Source organism: Nicotiana attenuata, chromosome 7 (genome assembly GCF_001879085.1).
Source record: "Nicotiana attenuata strain UT chromosome 7, NIATTr2, whole genome shotgun sequence".
Classification (NCBI taxonomy): Eukaryota; Viridiplantae; Streptophyta; class Magnoliopsida; order Solanales; family Solanaceae; genus Nicotiana; species Nicotiana attenuata.
The window spans coordinates 99,821,060-99,840,165 of record NC_031995.1 but is presented as its reverse complement, the minus strand read 5'-3'; the positions used below and the strand labels follow the sequence as shown (position 1 = coordinate 99,840,165).

Sequence of the window (19,106 nt, the reverse complement as noted above, 5' to 3'; positions counted from 1 at the left end):
GAACCATACCAAAAGTATCCAATTCTGACCACAAATCGAACCTCATTCCCCAAATCTTACTCTACAATACATATTTACCTTAAAAACACATAATCTAGGTGTAGAAGTCAATGGGTAATCAATATTAATGGACAAAAGTGATCAAAAGTTGCTTACCTCTTGATTTATAGTAAAACTTCTCACAAAAATCGCCCTTAGCCGAGCTCCACAAGTCAAAATATAAGATAATACTCTAACCCACAATTTGGGTTTTTTAAATTTGCCCTGTGCTCCTCCTTCGCGAACGCGGAAAATGCCTCGCGTTGGCGAAGCAGAAAAATCCTAGCTGCCAATTCCTCCTTCGCGAACGCGATGACTCTGCCGCGAATGCAATGACCTTTGATCCAATGCCTACGCGAACGCGTCCCTCTCCTACGAACATGAAGGCCCAAACCGGCCTCATCCTTCTACGTGAACGCGAGTCCCCTCTCGCGATCGCGATGCACAGAGCCATAGACCTTCACGAACGCGTGCAACTTCTCATGAACGCGATGCACAAACTTCACCAGTCACCCAAGGACACTTCGCAATTGTGAGACCTCCCTCGCAAACGCGTATAAGGAAACCAGATACAGCAACTTCAGCAGTTCAACAAGTCCAAAATGAGCCGAACATGATCCGAATCACACCCGAGGCCCATCGGGACCCCATCCAAATATACCAATAGGTCCTAAAACATGATACAAACTTAGTCGAAGCCTCAAATCACATCAAACAATATCGAAAACATGAATAGCACCTCAATTAAAGCCTAATAAACTATTGAACTTCCAATTTCTAAAACCAATGCCGAAACACACCAAAACAACTCCGATTGACCTTAATTTTGCACACAAGTCATAAATAACATAACAGACCTATTCCAACTCCCGAAACCAAAATTCGAGCCTGGTATCAACAAAGTCAACTTTTGGTCAAACTTCTCAACTTTCCAAACCTTCAACTTTCCAACTTTCGCCAATTCAAGCCAAAATAACCTACGGACCTCCAAATCAATATCCGGACATACTACTAAGTCCAAAATCACCATATGGAGCTATCAGAACCATCAAAACTCAATTCCGGAGCCATTTTGTCACGACCCAAATTCCACTAAGGATCGCGATGGCGCCGAACACCACTATCATGCAAGCCAACCAAAATACTTAATTAAATTCTCGTTTTAATACTCTTGAAAACTATGACTTTCCTTCAAATTTACCAGTAAAAGATAATCGTTTCAAATCAATTGAATGTTAAGCAGTTAATACAAAATACTTCATAATCATCCCAGAACCCGGTGTCACAAGTGCATGAGCAATTTCTAAGAAATCGAATAAAGTACAGTAACTGTCCGGAACACAAATTGGACAGAAAGTAAATACAATGCTGAGAGAGAGACTATACTAGCTGCGGGTCGCCTCGAGAAATACTAGTCTCCGTATCATCCATGCTGCTACGCCCAGTAGGCCACTAGTAATACCTGTACCTGTGCAACAAAATGCACAACAAGTGTAGCATGAGTACGAAAACAACATGCACTTAGTAAGTATCCCGCCTAATCTCGAAGAAGTAGAGACGAGATGGTAACATCGACACTTACTAATGGTCCAATAATAATATTATTCATGCGATGAATCACGGATTTATTAAGAACGACAGTAAATTCAAATGAGCCACGAAACAGGTAAAAATTCCTTTTTATTAAAAGTCTCCGGATTCATAATCCATTAATTAACAATTATCTCAAGTCGGGGAGAGTATATATCAATCTCAATAAATCTCAAGGCAGGCAATACAAGCATGGGCAACTCATGCCGAGGTCGTACGGCCCGATCCAACATAAATGTAAAATGTGCACTGTCGAGGGTCAAACGGCGCGAACCATAGATGCATCTATTACCCCGCTCGCGAATCATACAGGCGACGCGGTCAAATTTAACTAAACAATCACCCTGCTCGCGAATCATACATGCGACGCATGTACACATAGAAATACATGCTCAAACAACAAATTAAGAATTTATCGGGGAACAATTTATCCAAATAAAAGCCAATTCTCTTTTAATGATTTAAGAAAATGAAGTTTAATTCTCTTAGAAATTCGTTTACCAATTCGATAGGATTTAAGAAATTCAACTGTCAATAAGATCACAGATAATCCAAGTATAGCATGCTTTTGGGTCCTAGACTACCCGGACTTGCACATATTAGTAGCTACGCATGGACTCTCGTCACCTCGTGCGTATGTAGCTCCCACAAATAGGAGCACATAACCAATTATTTCACCTATGGGGAGAATTCCCTCTTACAAGGTTAGAAAGGAGACTCACCTCGCTCCGAAATTTCTATAACCGGCTTCCAAGCCCTTCCAACGACTCCAATTGATGCACAACGCCCCAAAACTATTCAAACAATGGGCAAACTAATAAAAATTCACTCTAATATTTGTAACAATTCAAATTATATAAGTTCCCAACTCTGCCGAAAAGTTGACCAAAATACCCTCGGGCCCACGTGCCCGGATTCCGAAATTTCTCGAAGATAAATTCTACCCATAGCTTTACTAACTCAAATATATAATTTGCTCTAATTTTCATGCTCACATTCAAGGTAAAAGTCCAAAATTTCAAATTCTAGGTCTTCCCCAAAAATCCCAAATTTATACTAATTTTCCATGTCTAAATCCATGTAAGATCACATATTTAACTCAAAAATAGGAAGAAATCACTTACCTAGTGTTGCTTGGTGAAAATCCCTCCTTGAGCTCTCCAAAATCGTCCAAGCCAAATGAAAGAAATGAAAGAAATGGGCCAAAACTCGTGTTTAAAACAATCTGCCCAGGCTTCATCGAGTTGTACCTTGCGCTGTGCAGGTTGTACATCCTATTATAATTTTCCCTTGTTGTACACCTTTTGTTAAAACGCCCATAACTCCTTATGGAAATATCCAAATGACAAACGGTTTGAAAATTTAGAAACTAGACTCGAAGATCTTTCATTTGATAGGTTGCACACCATATAACTCTTTATATATTCCGAGATATGAGCTTCTAAAGTCGGCTCCATGCATCAGAAAATTCTGTCGAACTACTCCAACCAGTCATCTTCAATCGATCATAGCTTCTGATAAAACTATTCAANCAATCTAGGCCCTCGGCCTCATATCAATATCAGTATAACACTGTTGCGGCGTGCAGCCCGATCCAAAAGTATCCTCACAATACAGGCCCTCGGCCTAACTCAGTCAACAAAATCACATAAGCCACTCGGGCAACAATGAACATAATGCTCAGCAAAATATTATTGGAAATATCATTTCAAGAGTTAAAGCAAGTAATCTTGGCTGAGTTTTGAAAACAGTGTAAAAATACATGACTGAGTCCAAGTATAAAATCAAACAGCGAGGAATTATCAACAACAATCCCCGAAGGGTTCACATAGCTGGCACGAAGCCCAAATATGGCAATCAGCCCAAATTATGATGATAACAAGTAAATTTCAGTCAAATACGCAGGAAATTCATCAATCGGCACGGGCTAAGTCACAATCCCAACGGTGCTCTACCCCACGCTCGCTATCCGGCGTGCAAGTCACCTCAATATAGCACTACGATGTGCAAATACGGGGTTTCAAAGCCTCAAAATATCATTTACAATCATTACTCACCTCGAACCGGCGAAATCTCTGGCTCGCGACGCCTTTGCCCCTCAAATCGGCCTCCACGCGCGTCGAATCTATCCACAACCAGAACGAATACGTCACAATATGCTAAGGAAACAATACCCAATCGAAAAAAATCGAAAAATATCAAAAACCCCGAAATTAGCAAAACCCGAGCCCCAGGCCCACTTCTTGAAACTCGAAAATTTTCACATCATCGGGTTCCTTATCTCCTCTCGAGTTTATACATACCAAAAGTACTAATTTCCGATAACATTTCGACACTCAAATCCTCAAATATATCCAAGAGGGTTTTCAACCTTTTCCAACTTAAAATCACTAATTACATGTTAAAAATAACAATGGATTCGGGTAATCTAACCAAAATTGAGTTAAGAACATTTACCCCGATGTTTTTCTTGAAAATCTCTCGAAAAATCGCCTCACCCGAGCTCCCTTGGTCCAAAAATGGAAGAGTGAGACGAGTTTGGACTTTATTCTGCTGCCCAGGGATTTGTTCTTCGCGTTCACGGTCCTCCTCTCGCGTTCGCGAAGAACAAAATTTCCAAAAGTCATTTTTCAAACTCTTCTCGGACTGCCTCTAGTATAATGGCAATAACTGTTGCTGCAGATGTTCAAATAACTTTTATAATATGTTTCTGGAAACTAGATTCAAAGAGCTACAACTTTCGTTTTTAAATCATCTCAAAATTCATTGTAGATTGAGAGATACGAGCCTCCGAAGTAAGACCTGCACAACAGAATTTCTTCTTCTTCGCGAACGCGAGTCTCTCTTCGCGAACGCGAAAAACAAAATCCCGGAAGCCAAATCCTTCTTCGTGAACGCGATGGGACCCTCGCAGACGCGAAGAACAGTACCAGATACCAGCTTCAGCTATTGCAAAACAACCCGAAATGATCCGAAACCACCCCGAAACACACCCGAGGCCCTCGGGACCTCAACCAAACATGCCAACATATCCCATAACATTATTCAAACTTGATCCAACCTTCGAAACGCTCAAAACAACATTAAAACACCAAATTTGCATCGGATTCAAGCCTAAGAATTTCAAGAACTTTCAAATTTCGTTTTTGATCAAAAACCCAACCAAACCACGTCCGAATGACCTGAAATTTTGCACACACGTCATAAATGATACAACGAAGCTACTAAAACTTCCGGAATTCTATTCCGACCCCTATATCAAAATCTCGCCTATCAACCGGAGAACGCCAAAATCTCAATTTCGCCAATTCAAGCCTAAACCTTCCACGGACTTCCAAAATGTATTCCGATCACGCTGCTAAGTCCCAAATCACCTAACGGAGCTAACCAAATCATAAAAATTTCGATCCGAGATCATATACAAACAAGTCAAATCTTGGTCAAACCTTTCAAATTTTAAGCTTTAAACTGAGAATTGTTCTTCCAAATTCATTTTGATTAATCCTGAAACCAAAACCAACGATTTACATAAGTCATAATACCCCACACGGGGAAAATCATGCCCGAGAACTGGCGATCAAAGTGCAAAAGCTCAAAACGACCAGTCGAATCGTTACATTTGGGGATAAGAGATGCATGTTTTGCACATTAAAGTGTATGAGAACATCCTTGTTAATATAAAATAAATTCAATAATTACACTAAACACTCATATAATATGAATCAACTGTAATATACCACTTGTATTCTAAAATATACACTACCCTAATTCAAAAATCAAATACTTTCACTCTCTTATTATTGAAATCATACACAAATTATCCAGATTTTTCAAAGCCAAAGACTTAAAAAGACATAAGATCCTCACAAGAATAAAAAGCACTTTCTTTTGCAACAATTCTAGGTAAGCTATCATTGATTATAACTGATTTCTTGAGCATTTAAAATGTGAGTTTCTTAAAGGCAGAATTCCATGAGTATATTAAAAAGAAACTTCGGATTATTTATAAATCCCTTAAATTTGCTACTAAGAATTCACATGAATTAATTGGAAACCGAAGAATTCTGCGCAGCCATAAACGTCTGAACTAAAACATCTTTCGACGAGACAAAATCATAGTTATGGTTTTCCTTTTTTGTCAGCATTATCGACTTGTAAAGATAATAAAATAATAATTAATTAGTCCTTTCTTTTTTCGTCCAATGTACCACCACTGCGGAGCCACATGCACCCAAGGGGTGTCAACCGATACCCCTTCGTCGGAAAATTACACTGTTTAGCTTGATAATTTTTTTTAGAAATATGTATATATACTATATAATGACACCCCTTGACTTCTTGGTGAATTTGTTTCTTTATATTTTGATTCCCCTTAATAAAAATCCTGGCTCCGCCAACGTATACCACATCGACAAGCAACCTAGGCAAGAAAGTTTTTATATATCAGTGAAGCAATTGGGATGGATACGACCACTTAGAAATAACTACAGAAAGATTCACTAGTTTATACCACTACAAGAAAATGAAGATACGACGATATTTATTAAATGTCATATTAAACTTCTTAAATGTCGCAAATTCGTTTATTGACATTTATTTTATATTTACATCAAATGTCGTAAATTTCAATGACGTTTATTTTCCGACATTTAGGTAAATGTCGGTAAGAATTTTACGATATTTAGTTTACGACACTTAAGTAAATATCAGTAAAAAATTTACGACATTTATTTTATGATATTTAGATAAATGTCAGTAAGAAATTTACGATATTTACTTTTAACTTTTAAAAAATGTCAGTAAGAAAATTTATGGTATTTATAAAAATATCGTATTTACATTTACATGACTGTCAAAAACGATTAGTGACATTTTCACAACTTTTAAAAATGTCGTATTAAAAATTCCAACATTTAGATTAATCCTCTATTTAGGATAACACTTTACATTCAATTTGTACATCCACAAATTTCAACCTTCAACTAACATGAAATATATGTAAAACAAATGCCTTTTAATATTATAACTAAAGAACAAAGTAGCAATCTAAGAAGTACTCTGCACAAATAGATGATGCCAAATTAAATAATTTGTTCTCAAGTAAAACTCAAATCTAACTAAATCATAAAAGACAGTAATTTCAACGTGTAACTACGTTATAATCACTTTAGAATGAATTCCCTTAACTTCTAGACTAGATCCTTCAACAAAGCTTTTTGAAACCACTTCTCCATGAGTCAACCTTTTCATTGCCAGTAATCCTCCTTCAAAAATGCTGCACAAGAAGTCATGCAGAAAAAAAAATTATAACTATATAATAAAGGGAATTTTTCCTCTTCGATTATAACAAATTAGGATACCAAAAATAATAGATTGAGATTCTAAAAAATAAACATATTGTATAACGGGAATAACAGCAGCAACTGAAAAGAGAAAAGAAAGAAAATAAGGCAAAAGAAAAGAGAGGAAAAAGTATTTTATAATTTTTCAAACTTACCCATTTTTTCTTTGTGCCTACTTCACTCATTTCAGTCTTCTTGATTGTGTTAAGCTGAGGAGAAACATTAGATTGGTTACTTTGATAGTTTACAAAATTTAATATTTAGCAAATTATAGAATACAAGATACAAAAATAACACAAAACCACATAAGATTTTTCATTTTGTATTGAGAAATACTTTATTAAATATAGCTAAGGTAGGTTCAGACAACTTTTCCTCCATCTAAATTCTTATAGCTGAGGTAGCTTTTTGAACTTCTATCTCAACTCTTTTTTAAAATCCCTTTGCTCAACCTGAGACTCTTTATATACAGAACAATAAACAAAACTTGGAGCTGCTCCTTTTTCTAGAATTCGAACAAATCCAATGAGTGTCTGGTCCAATAACTTGTGCATATACATTATTGGGAGCACTTCCAGAGACATTTAACTCAGGATACACCTTAGCAAGTTAATTCATTTTTTTTTTTGAAAAGAACAGTAAAATAATGAAAAGTTATAATTTGTAGTGGTCACTGCGAGCACTTGGTTCACTTCTTCAACCACCTATATCATTACAAAATCAATCTATATATCAAATTCGTGAACTGCCAACGTAACTGGTCTAAACCTGCCGCATTTGATAAATTTTTTGTTGTTTCATTCCTCTAGAATATGAAGGTTGATTCTCTGTTAATCACTTTACTAGTACTAAAATGGATAGGAAACTAGTTCTTTTTACATGTTTGTCATTAAACTTATATTTCTAATACAATTTGGAATGGACAAAAGAAGAATTTGAGTTGCCTGAAAAACTAACAATTTACTCTATTTTACGTGGTGCTTTGCAAGCACTCACAATACCTCAAAAGTAACTACCAGAATATTATCCAATTATTAGAATAAAAAAATTAATCTTGTTCATGACTATTTCTTGTATCCAATTCAATTGAAACTTATAAGTTACCAATATCACTATTTAACTCAAACCATAATAAATTAAAGATACCCGTATCAATTGGGTAATAAGATATACCTTGAATTTAGAATTAACAATGGTTGGGGACGATTATATTGACTAAAATACATTAAATCTAATGGCTGAAAATGACTTTTCTTGCGGCACCAAAGCTTCCGCCTAACTGTCACGGCCTGGATTCCCCACCCTCGGGGGTCGTGATGGCGCCTACTCGTGGAAGCTAGGCAAGCCAAGAACCTTAGCAAACATTAACCTATTTCGTTTTATACATGATTAAACAACTAAATTATCAATGAATAAGCAGTTAAAAGATAACGAAAAGTAAAATTTAGCGGAAGTCTGAACTAAATATAGAAACAGCGTCTAGAAAGTCAATATAAGTCTCTACCCAGCACCTAGTGTCACAACAATACACGGACTGTCTAGGATTACTACAAATAAGAGTTTGAAATAAAGGACATAATCTGTCTCGAATACAAATGTCAACAAAACATGAAAACTGAAAGAAGAGACGCCGGGCCTGCGGACGCCAGCAAGGCTACCTCGGAGTCTCGTGTACTGAAGGTCGGCTCCCTAACTACTGCTGCGCACTATAAGCTACTCCAACACCTGGATCTGTGCAAAAGAGCACAGAGTGTAGCATCAGCACAACCGGCCCCATGTGCTAGTAAGTGCCTAGCCTAACCTCGGCAAAGTAGTGACGAGGCTAGACCGGACTACCACATAAACCTGTGCAGTTATATATACATATACAGCGAAATCGAAATACAGAGACAAGTAAATAATATGGGAAGGGGAGCATGCTATGGAGGAAATAACAATTTTAAGTAAAAGTCGTCCAGTAACGAAGGAAACAACACAACTCAGACATTAATAAAGAAACAGAAAGCAACAAGTGCACGGCATCACCCTTCGTGCTTTTACTCTCATCCTCACCAAGCAATGATATAATAAAGTGTGCACGGCATCACCCTTCGTGCTTTTACTCTCATCCTCACCAAGCAATATAATAATAAAGTGTGCACGGCATCACCCTTCGTGCTTTTACTCTCTTTCCTCACATATAATCGATAGAATCGGCACGGAATGATACATCATGCGGCACGGCATCACCCTTCGTGCTTTACTATCTTTCCTCACCATAAGCAAACAATGCACGGCGTTACCCTTCGTGCTTTACACTCTTTCCTCACAACAAACAAATAATGCACGGCATCACCCTTCGTGCTTTAACACTCTTCCTCACCCAAACAACAATCACAAACAAGGGGCAAGAGGATAAATAAAATAATAAAAGAAATCCCGGCAAGGGAACACAATTGAACAATTAAATCTCGGCAAGGGTACAACATCAATAATCTCAACATCCCGGCAACGGAAAACAATTAATAAACAACAATATCCCGGCAAGGTAACAATTTAAATACTCTTTCTCTTCCTTTCACTTTTATTTCATATCTCACTTTACCACTTGAGCCAATGCTCCAAAGGGGTTCAACAATTTCATATACGTTCACAATTGAAATATAACTTGAGCCAATGCTCCTCATTGTTCATAGGTCACAATTTCCTCTCACAAGCTTTTCACAACAAATAGGAATCATCACCAAGGCAAGAGAAATACAACGAAATCAAGATATTCAAAATTTAAAGACTCACGGTCATGCTAGACACCAACGTATAGATACTCGTCACCATGCCTATACGTCGTACTCAACAAGAAGCAATTAGCAAATAAGACTCAACTCCTAGTCCCTCAAGCTAGGGTTAGACCAAACACTTACCTCAATGTCTTGCACACAACTTAAGCCTCAAGTATAGCTTTACCCCGCGATTCCACCGCCAATTCGCTCGTATCTAATCACAAATTACTTAATTACATTAATAAACACTAAATGAATCAACTCCAATGCATGAAAATNTATTTATACCCCTCTGGGACCCCCTGTGCGGACCGCATTAAATGGACCGCGGCCGCACAGGCTTACCTGAAGACCTGCAGTTCAGCACCTTGTGCGGACCGCACAAAGCCGACTGCGGCCGCACAGCCTTCACCGCGCCCCGCCCAGTGGTCGCATTTGCGATCAGGCCTGCCTAGGTCTCCACTTCGCAATCCCGATGCAAGGCTCACATTTGCGAGATTGGCTTCGCAATTGTGAAGCCTGCAGATCAGAAATGCAACAGCTATCTTTCAAAGTCCAAAAATGCACTCGTGGCCTATCCAAAACTCACCCGAGCCCTCGGGGCTCCAAACCAAATATACACACAACCTCAAAAATATCCTACGGACTTATTCGTGCGATCAGATCGCCAAAATAACATCATAAACATCGAATTAAACCTCAAAATTCATGAATTCTTTCAAACTTCATAAAACATCAAATTTTCCAATTTAAGTCCGAATCACGTCAAACGACGTCCGTTTTCAACCAAATTTCACAGGAAGGACTTAAAACATATATAAGACCTGTACCGGGCGCCGGAACCAAAATACGGGCTCGATACCATCGCTTTGTAAATGATTGAAAGAAATGAGTAAAAACTAACTTACAATTGATTTGGAAGAAGGTTTGTCCTTGAAAAATCGCCCAAAGGAGTTGTGTTTTGAAAATGGTGTAAAAATGACTTAAAAATCGACTAAGTATAAAAAATGCAGGTTGCAGATATGGGAATTGCGAACCCCGACCTGACATGGGAATTGCGAAGCTTTGTTCGCATTTGCGAACCCCTTCCTAAATTCCCAACCACGCATTCGCGATCCCAGAAGTCGCATTTGCGACCGGCCTTCGCATTTGCGAACCCAGTGGTCGCATTTGCGATCAGGCCTGCCTAGGTCTCCACTTCGCAATCCCGATGCAAGGCTCACATTTGCGAGATTGGCTTCGCAATTGTGAAGCCTGCAGATCAGAAATGCAACAGCTATCTTTCAAAGTCCAAAAATGCACTCGTGGCCTATCCAAAACTCACCCGAGCCCTCGGGGCTCCAAACCAAATATACACACAACCTCACTAATCAAATTTCATTTCCAATTTCCTTAAACAATTTCAGAAAACAATTTTACAAAAAAATTCATTTCTCGGGCTTGGGACCTCGGAATTCGATTCCGGGCATACGCCCAAGTCCCATATTTTCCTACGGACCTTCCGGGACCGTCAAATCACGAGTCCGGGTCCGTTTACCCAAAATGTTGACCAAAGTCAAATTTATTCATTTTAACATCAAAATTTAGTATTTTTCATAGAATTTCACATTTAAGCTTTCCGTCTATGCGCCCGGACTGCGCACGTAAATCGAGGCGACTCTAAACGAGGTTTCAAGGCCTCGGAAGCACAGAATTCATTTAAAACAGGTGATGACCCTTTGGATCGTCACATTCTCCACCTCTAAAACAATCGTTCGTCCTCGAACGGACAGAAGAAAGAAGTACTTGAGTCGGGGAAAAGATGAGGATAACGGCTCCGCATATCGAACTCGGACTCCCAGGTCGATGCCTCAGGAGGCTGACCTCTCCACTGAACACGAACAGAAGGGAAACTCTTGGATCTCAACTGACGAACCTGCCGGTCTAGAATAGCTACCGGCTCCTCCTCATAAGACAAGTCCTTGTCCAACTGGACAGTGCTGAAATCTAACACGTGGGCTGGATCGCCGTGATACCTCCGAAGCATGGACACATGAAACACTGGATGCACGGCTGATAAGCTCGGCGGCAAAGCAAGTCTATAAGCCACCTCTCCCACTCGGTCAAGAATCTCAAACGGACCAATGAACCTAGGGCTAAGCTTGCCCTACTTCCCAAAGCTTATCACGCCTTTCATAGGCGACACTCGGAGCAATAACCGCTCACCAACCATGAAAGCCACATCTCGAACCTTGCGGTCTGCTTAGCTCTTTTGCCTGGACTGAGCTGAACGAAGCCTATCCTGAATGATCCTGACCTTGTCCAAGGCCTCCTGAACCAGATCCGTACCCAACAACGGAGTCTCTCCCGGCTCAAACCATCCAACCGGAGACCGACACCGCCTACCATATAAAGCCTTATAGGGAGCCATCTGGATGCTCGACCGGTAGCTGTTGTTGTAGGCAAACTCCGCTAAGGGCAAGAACTGATCCCACGAACCTCCAAAGTCAACAACACAAGCTCGGAGCATATCCTCTAAGATCTGAATAGTCCGCTCGGACTGACCGTCCGTCTGGGGATGAAATGATGTGCTCAACTCAACCCGCATGCCCAACTCTCGCTGAACTGCTCTCCAGAAGCGCGAGGTAAACTGCGTTCCCCGGTCCGAAATGATTGATACGGGCACACCATGAAGGCGAACAATCTCCCGAATATATATCTCAGCCAACCTCTCAGAAGAATAGGAGACTGCACAGGAATGAAATGTGCTGACTTGGTCAGCCTATCAACAATGACCCAAACTGCGTCAAACTTCTTCCGAGTCAGCGGAAGTCCAGTAACAAAGTCCATAGTAATACGCTCCCACTTCCACTCGGGAAGCTCAATTCTCTGAAATAAACCACCAGGCCTCTGATGCTCGTACTTAACCTGCTGACAATTCAAGCAACGAGCCACATATGCTATGATATCCTTCTTCATTCTACGCCACCAATAATGCTGCCGTAAATCCTGATACATCTTCGCGGCGCCCGAATGAATAGAGTACCGGGAGCTATGGGCCTCCTCCAAAATCAACTCTCGGAGCCCATCCACATTAGGCACATATACTCGACCCTGCAATCTCAAAACTCCACCACCATCTAAGGTAACATGCCTGGCACCTCCGCGCTGCATCGTGTCTCTAAGGACACACAAATGGGGATCATCATATTGACGATCACGGATGCGCTCCAATAATGAAGAACAAGCTACCGTGCAAGCTAACACACGACTGGGCTCAGAAACATCCAGCATCACGAACTGATTGGCTAAGGCCTGAACATCCAAAGCAAGCGGCCTCTCACCGACCGGAATATAAGCAAGACTGCCCATACTGGCTGACTTCCTACTCAATGCATCGGCCACCACATTGGCCTTCCCCGAATGATATAGAATGGTGATATCATAATCCTTCAACAACTCCAACCACCTCCTCTGCCTCAAATTCAACTCCTTTTGCTTGAACAAGTACTGAAGACTCTTGTGATCCGTGAACACCTCACATGCCACGCCATACAGATAATGCCTCCAAATCTTCAATGCGTGAACTATGGCTGCCAACTCCAAATCATGAACCGGATAGTTCTTCTCATGAATCTTCAACTGCCTCGAAGCATAGGCAATGACCTTGCCATCCTGCATCAACACTGCTCCAAGCCCAACACGGGAAGCATCACAATAGACTGTATAAGGCCCTGAACCTGTGGGAAAAACCAACACCGGTGCCGTAGTCAGAGCTGTCTTGAGCTTCTGAAAGCTCGCCTCACACTCATCCGACCATTTGAACTAGGCACCCTTCTGGGTCAATCTGGTCATCGGGGCTGCAATGGATGAAAACCCCTCCACGAACCGTCGATAGTAGCCTGCCAACCCCAAGAAACTCCGGATCTCTGTAGCTGATGCTGGTCTAGGCCAGTTCTTGACTGCCTCTATCTTCTTTGGGTCCACCTGAATACCCTCTGCTGATACAACATGACCCAGAAATGCAACTAAACTCATCCAGAACTCACACTTGGAGAACTTGGCATATAACTGACTATCCCTCAGAGTCTGAAGAACCACTCTAAGGTGTTGTTCGTGCTCCTCCTGGCTGCGGGAATATATCAATATATCATCAATCAAAACTATCACGAATGAATCCAAATAAGGCCTGAACACTCGGTTCATCAAGTCCATGAAAGCTGCTGGGGCATTTGTCAACCCGAATGACATAACCAAGAACTCATAATGCCCGTACCGAGTGTGAAAGGCTGTCTTAGGGACATCGGATGCCCTAATCCTCAACTGATGGTAGCCAGATCTCAAGTCAATCTTGGAAAATACCCTGGCACCCTGAAGCTGGTCGAACAAATCATCAATCCTCGACAGTGGATACTTATTCTTGATCGTTACCTTGTTCAATTGCCGGTAATCAATACACATTCTCATCGACCCATCCTTCTTCTTGACAAATAACACCGGCGCACCCCAAGGTGAGACACCGGGTCTAATGAAACCCTTCTCAAGCAAATCCTGCAACCGTTCCTTTAAATCTTTCAACTCAGGCGGCGCCATACGATACGGCGGGATAGAAATGGGCTGAGTGCCCGAAACCAGATCAATGCAGAAATCAATATCCCTATCGGGTGGCATACCCGGCAGGTCTGAGGGAAAAACATCAGGAAACTCACAAACAACGGGCACAGAATCAATAGAGGGAACCTCAGCACTGGAATCCCGAACATAGGCTAAATATGCCAAACACCCCTTCTCGATTATACGCCGAGCCTTCACATACGATATAACACTGCGGGTAGAATGACCAGGAGTCCCTGTCCACTCTAAACGAGGAATACCCGGTAAAGCTAAGGTCACAGTCTTGGCATGACATCCAAGATAGCGTGATAGGGTGATAACCAGTCCATCCCTAATATAATATCGAAGTCAACCATGTCTAAAAGCAACAAATCTACACGAGTCTCCAGACCCCCAATCACCACAACACAAGAACGATGGACTCGATCGACCACGATAGAATCACCCACCGGCGTAGAAACATAAACAGGAATACCCAATGCATCACTAGGCATGACCAAATACGGGGCAAAATAGGATGATACATACGAATACGTAGACCCCGGATCAAACAACACTGAAGCATCTCTATCACAAACCAGAACCGTACCTGTAATGACCGCATCTGAAGCCTCTGCCTCGGGCCTGGCCTGAAGAGCATAACATCGGGGCTGGGCCCCACCACTCTGATCTACCTCTCTAGGACGGCCTGCTGGCTGACCTCCACCTCTATGACCTCTACCTCCACCTTTGGCACCTCTACCCCCACCTCTAGCTGGTTGGGCGGGCTGTGGAACACCTGGTGCCTGAACCGTGGCACGAGAACCCTGGTGCTGAGAACTGCTCGGTGCTCGAGGGCAAAATCTGGCAATATCACCAGTGTCACCACAAGTGTAACAAGTCCTCGGCTGCTGAGTCTGCTGGCCCTGTCGACCTGAATGACCACCACGGAAACTCTAAAGTGGCGGTGCACTGATAGGACCTGGCGGTGCACTGAATGGTTGCTGATCAGAATAGTGCGCGTGACAACCACGGCCACCTGAGGCACCGTGAGAAACCTGGAGGGCTGACTGGAAAGGCCTAGAAGGCTGACCCCTATCATACGAATCTCTGCCTCCAGACGAGGCACCACTGAATCGGCCTGACTGACGGGGTCTCTTGTCTGCCCTATGACCACCCCCCTGTGACAATACCATCTCAATCCTCCGGGACACATTGGCCGCCTCCTGAAAGGATATCTCGCTCCCAGCCTCTCTAGCCATCTGGAGACGAATAGGCTGAATGAGTCCATCAATAAATCGTCTCACTCTCTCCCTCTCAGTTGGAAGTATAACAATAGCATGGCGGGCCAGCTCAATAAACCTGGTCTCGTATTGGGTGACTGTCATGGATCCCTGATGGAGACGCTCGAACTGCCTCCGATAGGCCTCTCGCTGTGTAATAGGGAGAAACTTCTCCAGAAATAGATGTGTGAACTGCTCCCAGGTCAAGGCTGGAGATCCTGCTAGTCTAGCTAAACAATAATCCTTCCACCAAGTCTTGGCGGATCCAGACAACCGGAATGTAGCGAAATCAACCCCATTGGTCTCAACAATACCCATGTTCCGAAGAACCTCGTGGCAGCTGTCCAAATAATCCTGAGGATCCTCGGTAGATACACCGCTGAAGGTAGTAGTGAAGAGCTTGGTGAACCTGTCCAACCTCCATAAAGCATCGGCAGACATAGCTGCTCCATCACCGGCCTGGGCTACCACACCCGGCTGAGCTGCTCCAACTGGCTGAACTGTTGGAGTCTGAATCGGGGGAGCTACCAGCTCCGGAGTACGAGTAGCAGGAGTCTGGACCCCTCCTCCAGCCTGAGAGACGGCTGGTGCTACAGGAAGCAAACCTGCTCGGGTAACACTCTCCATGAGACCCACCAATCGGACCAGAGCGTCCTGAAGAGCTGGGGTAGCAATAAACCCCTCTGGGACCTGAGCTGGGCCCACCGGAATTGCTGGGGCTGGGGACGGAACCCCCTCGTCGAAGTCAACCTGAGGCTCCGCCACTGGTGCTGCTGCTCGGGGCTGAGCTCTGCCCCTACCTCGGCCACTATCATGGCCTCGGCAGCGCCCTCTGCCCCTAGTGGGAGCTGCCTGGGGCTCGGACTGCTGATCAAAAGATGAGGAAGCGCGTGTTCTCGCCATCTGCGAAAGAACAGAGTAGAAATTCAATTAGCGTTGAGAGACCAAACCGCACGACAAGAAAGAACAAATGTGAAACTTTTCCTAACTCAGTAGCCTCTGGGGGATAAATACAGACGTCTCCGTCCGATCCCTTAGACTCTACTAAGCTTGTCCGTGAGTTGTGAGACCTATGTAACCTAGAGCTCTAATACCAACTTGTCACGACCCGAATTCCCCACCCTCGGGGGTCGTGATGGCGCCTACTCGTGGAAGCTAGGCAAGCCAAGAACCTTAGCAAACATTAACCTATTTCGTTTTATACATGATTAAACAACTAAATTATCAATGAATAAGCAGTTAAAAGATAACGAAAAGTAAAATTTAGCGGAAGTCTGAACTAAATATAGAAACAGCGTCTAGAAAGTCAATATAAGTCTCTACCCAGCACCTAGTGTCACAACAATACACGGACTGTCTAGGATTACTACAAATAAGAGTTTGAAATAAAGGACATAATCTGTCTCGAATAGAAATGTCAACAAAACATGAAAACTGAAAGAAGAGACGCCGGGCCTGCGGACGCCAGCAAGGCTACCTCGGAGTCTCGTGTACTGAAGGTCGGCTCCCTAACTACTGCTACGCACTATAAGCTACTCCAACACCTGGATCTGTGCAAAAGAGCACAGAGTGTAGCATCAGCACAACCGGCCCCATGTGCTAGTAAGTGCCTAGCCTAACCCCGGCAAAGTAGTGACGAGGCTAGACCGGACTACCACATAAACCTGTGCAGTTATATACACATATACAGCGAAATCGAAATACAGAGACAAGTAATTAATATGGGAAGGGGAGCATGCTATGGAGGAAATAACAATTTCAAGTAAAAGTCGTCCAGTAACGAAGGAAACAACACAACTCAGACATTAATAATGAAACAGAAAGCAACAAGTGCACGGCATCACCCTTCGTGCTTTTACTCTCATCCTCACCAAGCAATATAATAATAAAGTGTGCACGGCATCACCCTTCATGCTTTTACTCTCTTTCCTCACATATAATCGATAGAATCGGCACGGAATGATACATCATGCGGCACGGCATCACCCTTCGTGCTTTACTATCTTTCCTCACCATAAGCAAACAATGCACGGCGTCACCCTTCGTGCTTTACACTCTTTCCTGACAACAAACAAATAATGCACGGCATCACCCTTCGTGCTTTAACACTCTTCCTCACCCAAACAACAATCACAAACAAGGGGCAAGGGGATAAACAAAATAATAAAAGAAATCCCGGCAAGGGAACACAATTGAACAATTAAATCCCGGCAAGGGTACAACATCAATAATCTCAACATCCCGACAAGGGAAAACAATTAATAAACAACAATATCCCGGCAAGGGAACAATTTAAATACTCTTTCTCTTCCTTTCACTTTTATTTCATATCTCACTTTACCACTTGAGCCAATGCTCCAAAGGGGTTCAACAATTTCATATACGTTCACAATTAAAATATAACTTGAGCCAATGCTCCTCGTTGGTCATAGGTCACAATTTCCTTTCACAAGCTTTTCACAACAAATAGGAATCATCACCAAGGCAAGAGAAATACAACGAAATCAAGATATTCACAATTTAAAGACTCACGGTCATGCTAGACACCTACGTATAGATACTCGTCACCATGCCTATACGTCGTAGTCAACAAGAAGCAATTAGCAAATAAGACTCAACTCCTAGTCCCTCAAGCTAGGGTTAGACCAAACACTTACCTCAATGTCTTGCACACAACTTAAGCCTCAAGTATAGCTTTACCCCGCGATTCCACCGCCAATTCGCTAGTATCTAATCACAAATTACTTAATTACATTAATAAACACTAAATGAATCAACTCCAATGCATGAAAATGAGTTTTTCCAAGTTTTACCCAAAAAGTCAAAAATCGCCCCCGGGCACACGTGGTCAAAACCCGAGGTTCAAACCAAAACCCGATTACCCATTCCCCCACAAACTTAAATATGTAATTTGTTTTGAAATCGGACCTCAAATTGAGGTCCAAATCCCCGATTTTTGAAAAACCTAGGTTCTACCCAAAACACTCAATTTCCCCCATGAAAATCTTTGATTTTAGGTTGAAATCATGTTAAAAGATGTAAATGATTGAAAGAAATGAGTAAAAACTAACTTACAATTGATTTGGAAGAAGGTTTGTTCTTGAAAAATCGCCCAAAGGAGTTGTGTTTTGAAAATGGTGTAAAAATGACTTAAAAATCGACCAAGTATAGAAAATGCAGGTTGCAGATATGGAAATTGCGAACAGGGGTTCGCAATTGCGAACCCCGACCTGACATGGGAATTGCGAAGCTTTGTTCGCAATTGCGAACCCCTTCCTAAATTTCCAACCTCGCATTTGCGACCGGCCTTTGCATTTGCGAACCCAGTGGTCGCATTTGCGATCAGGCCTGCCCGGGTCTCCACTTCGCAATTGCGATGCAAGGCTCGCATTTGCGAGATTGGCTTCGCAATTGCGAAGCCTGCAATCAGAAATGCAACAGCTATCTTTCAAAGTCCAAAAACGCACTCGTGGCCTATCCAAAACTCACCCGAGCCCTCGTGGCTCCAAACCAAATATACA

The 19,106-nt window shown here is 42.2% G+C and overlaps 1 pseudogene; it reads right to left on the bottom strand.

Annotated features, from left to right (window-relative positions):
• On the bottom strand, nucleotides 8,665–14,688 carry LOC109230319 (annotated as a pseudogene).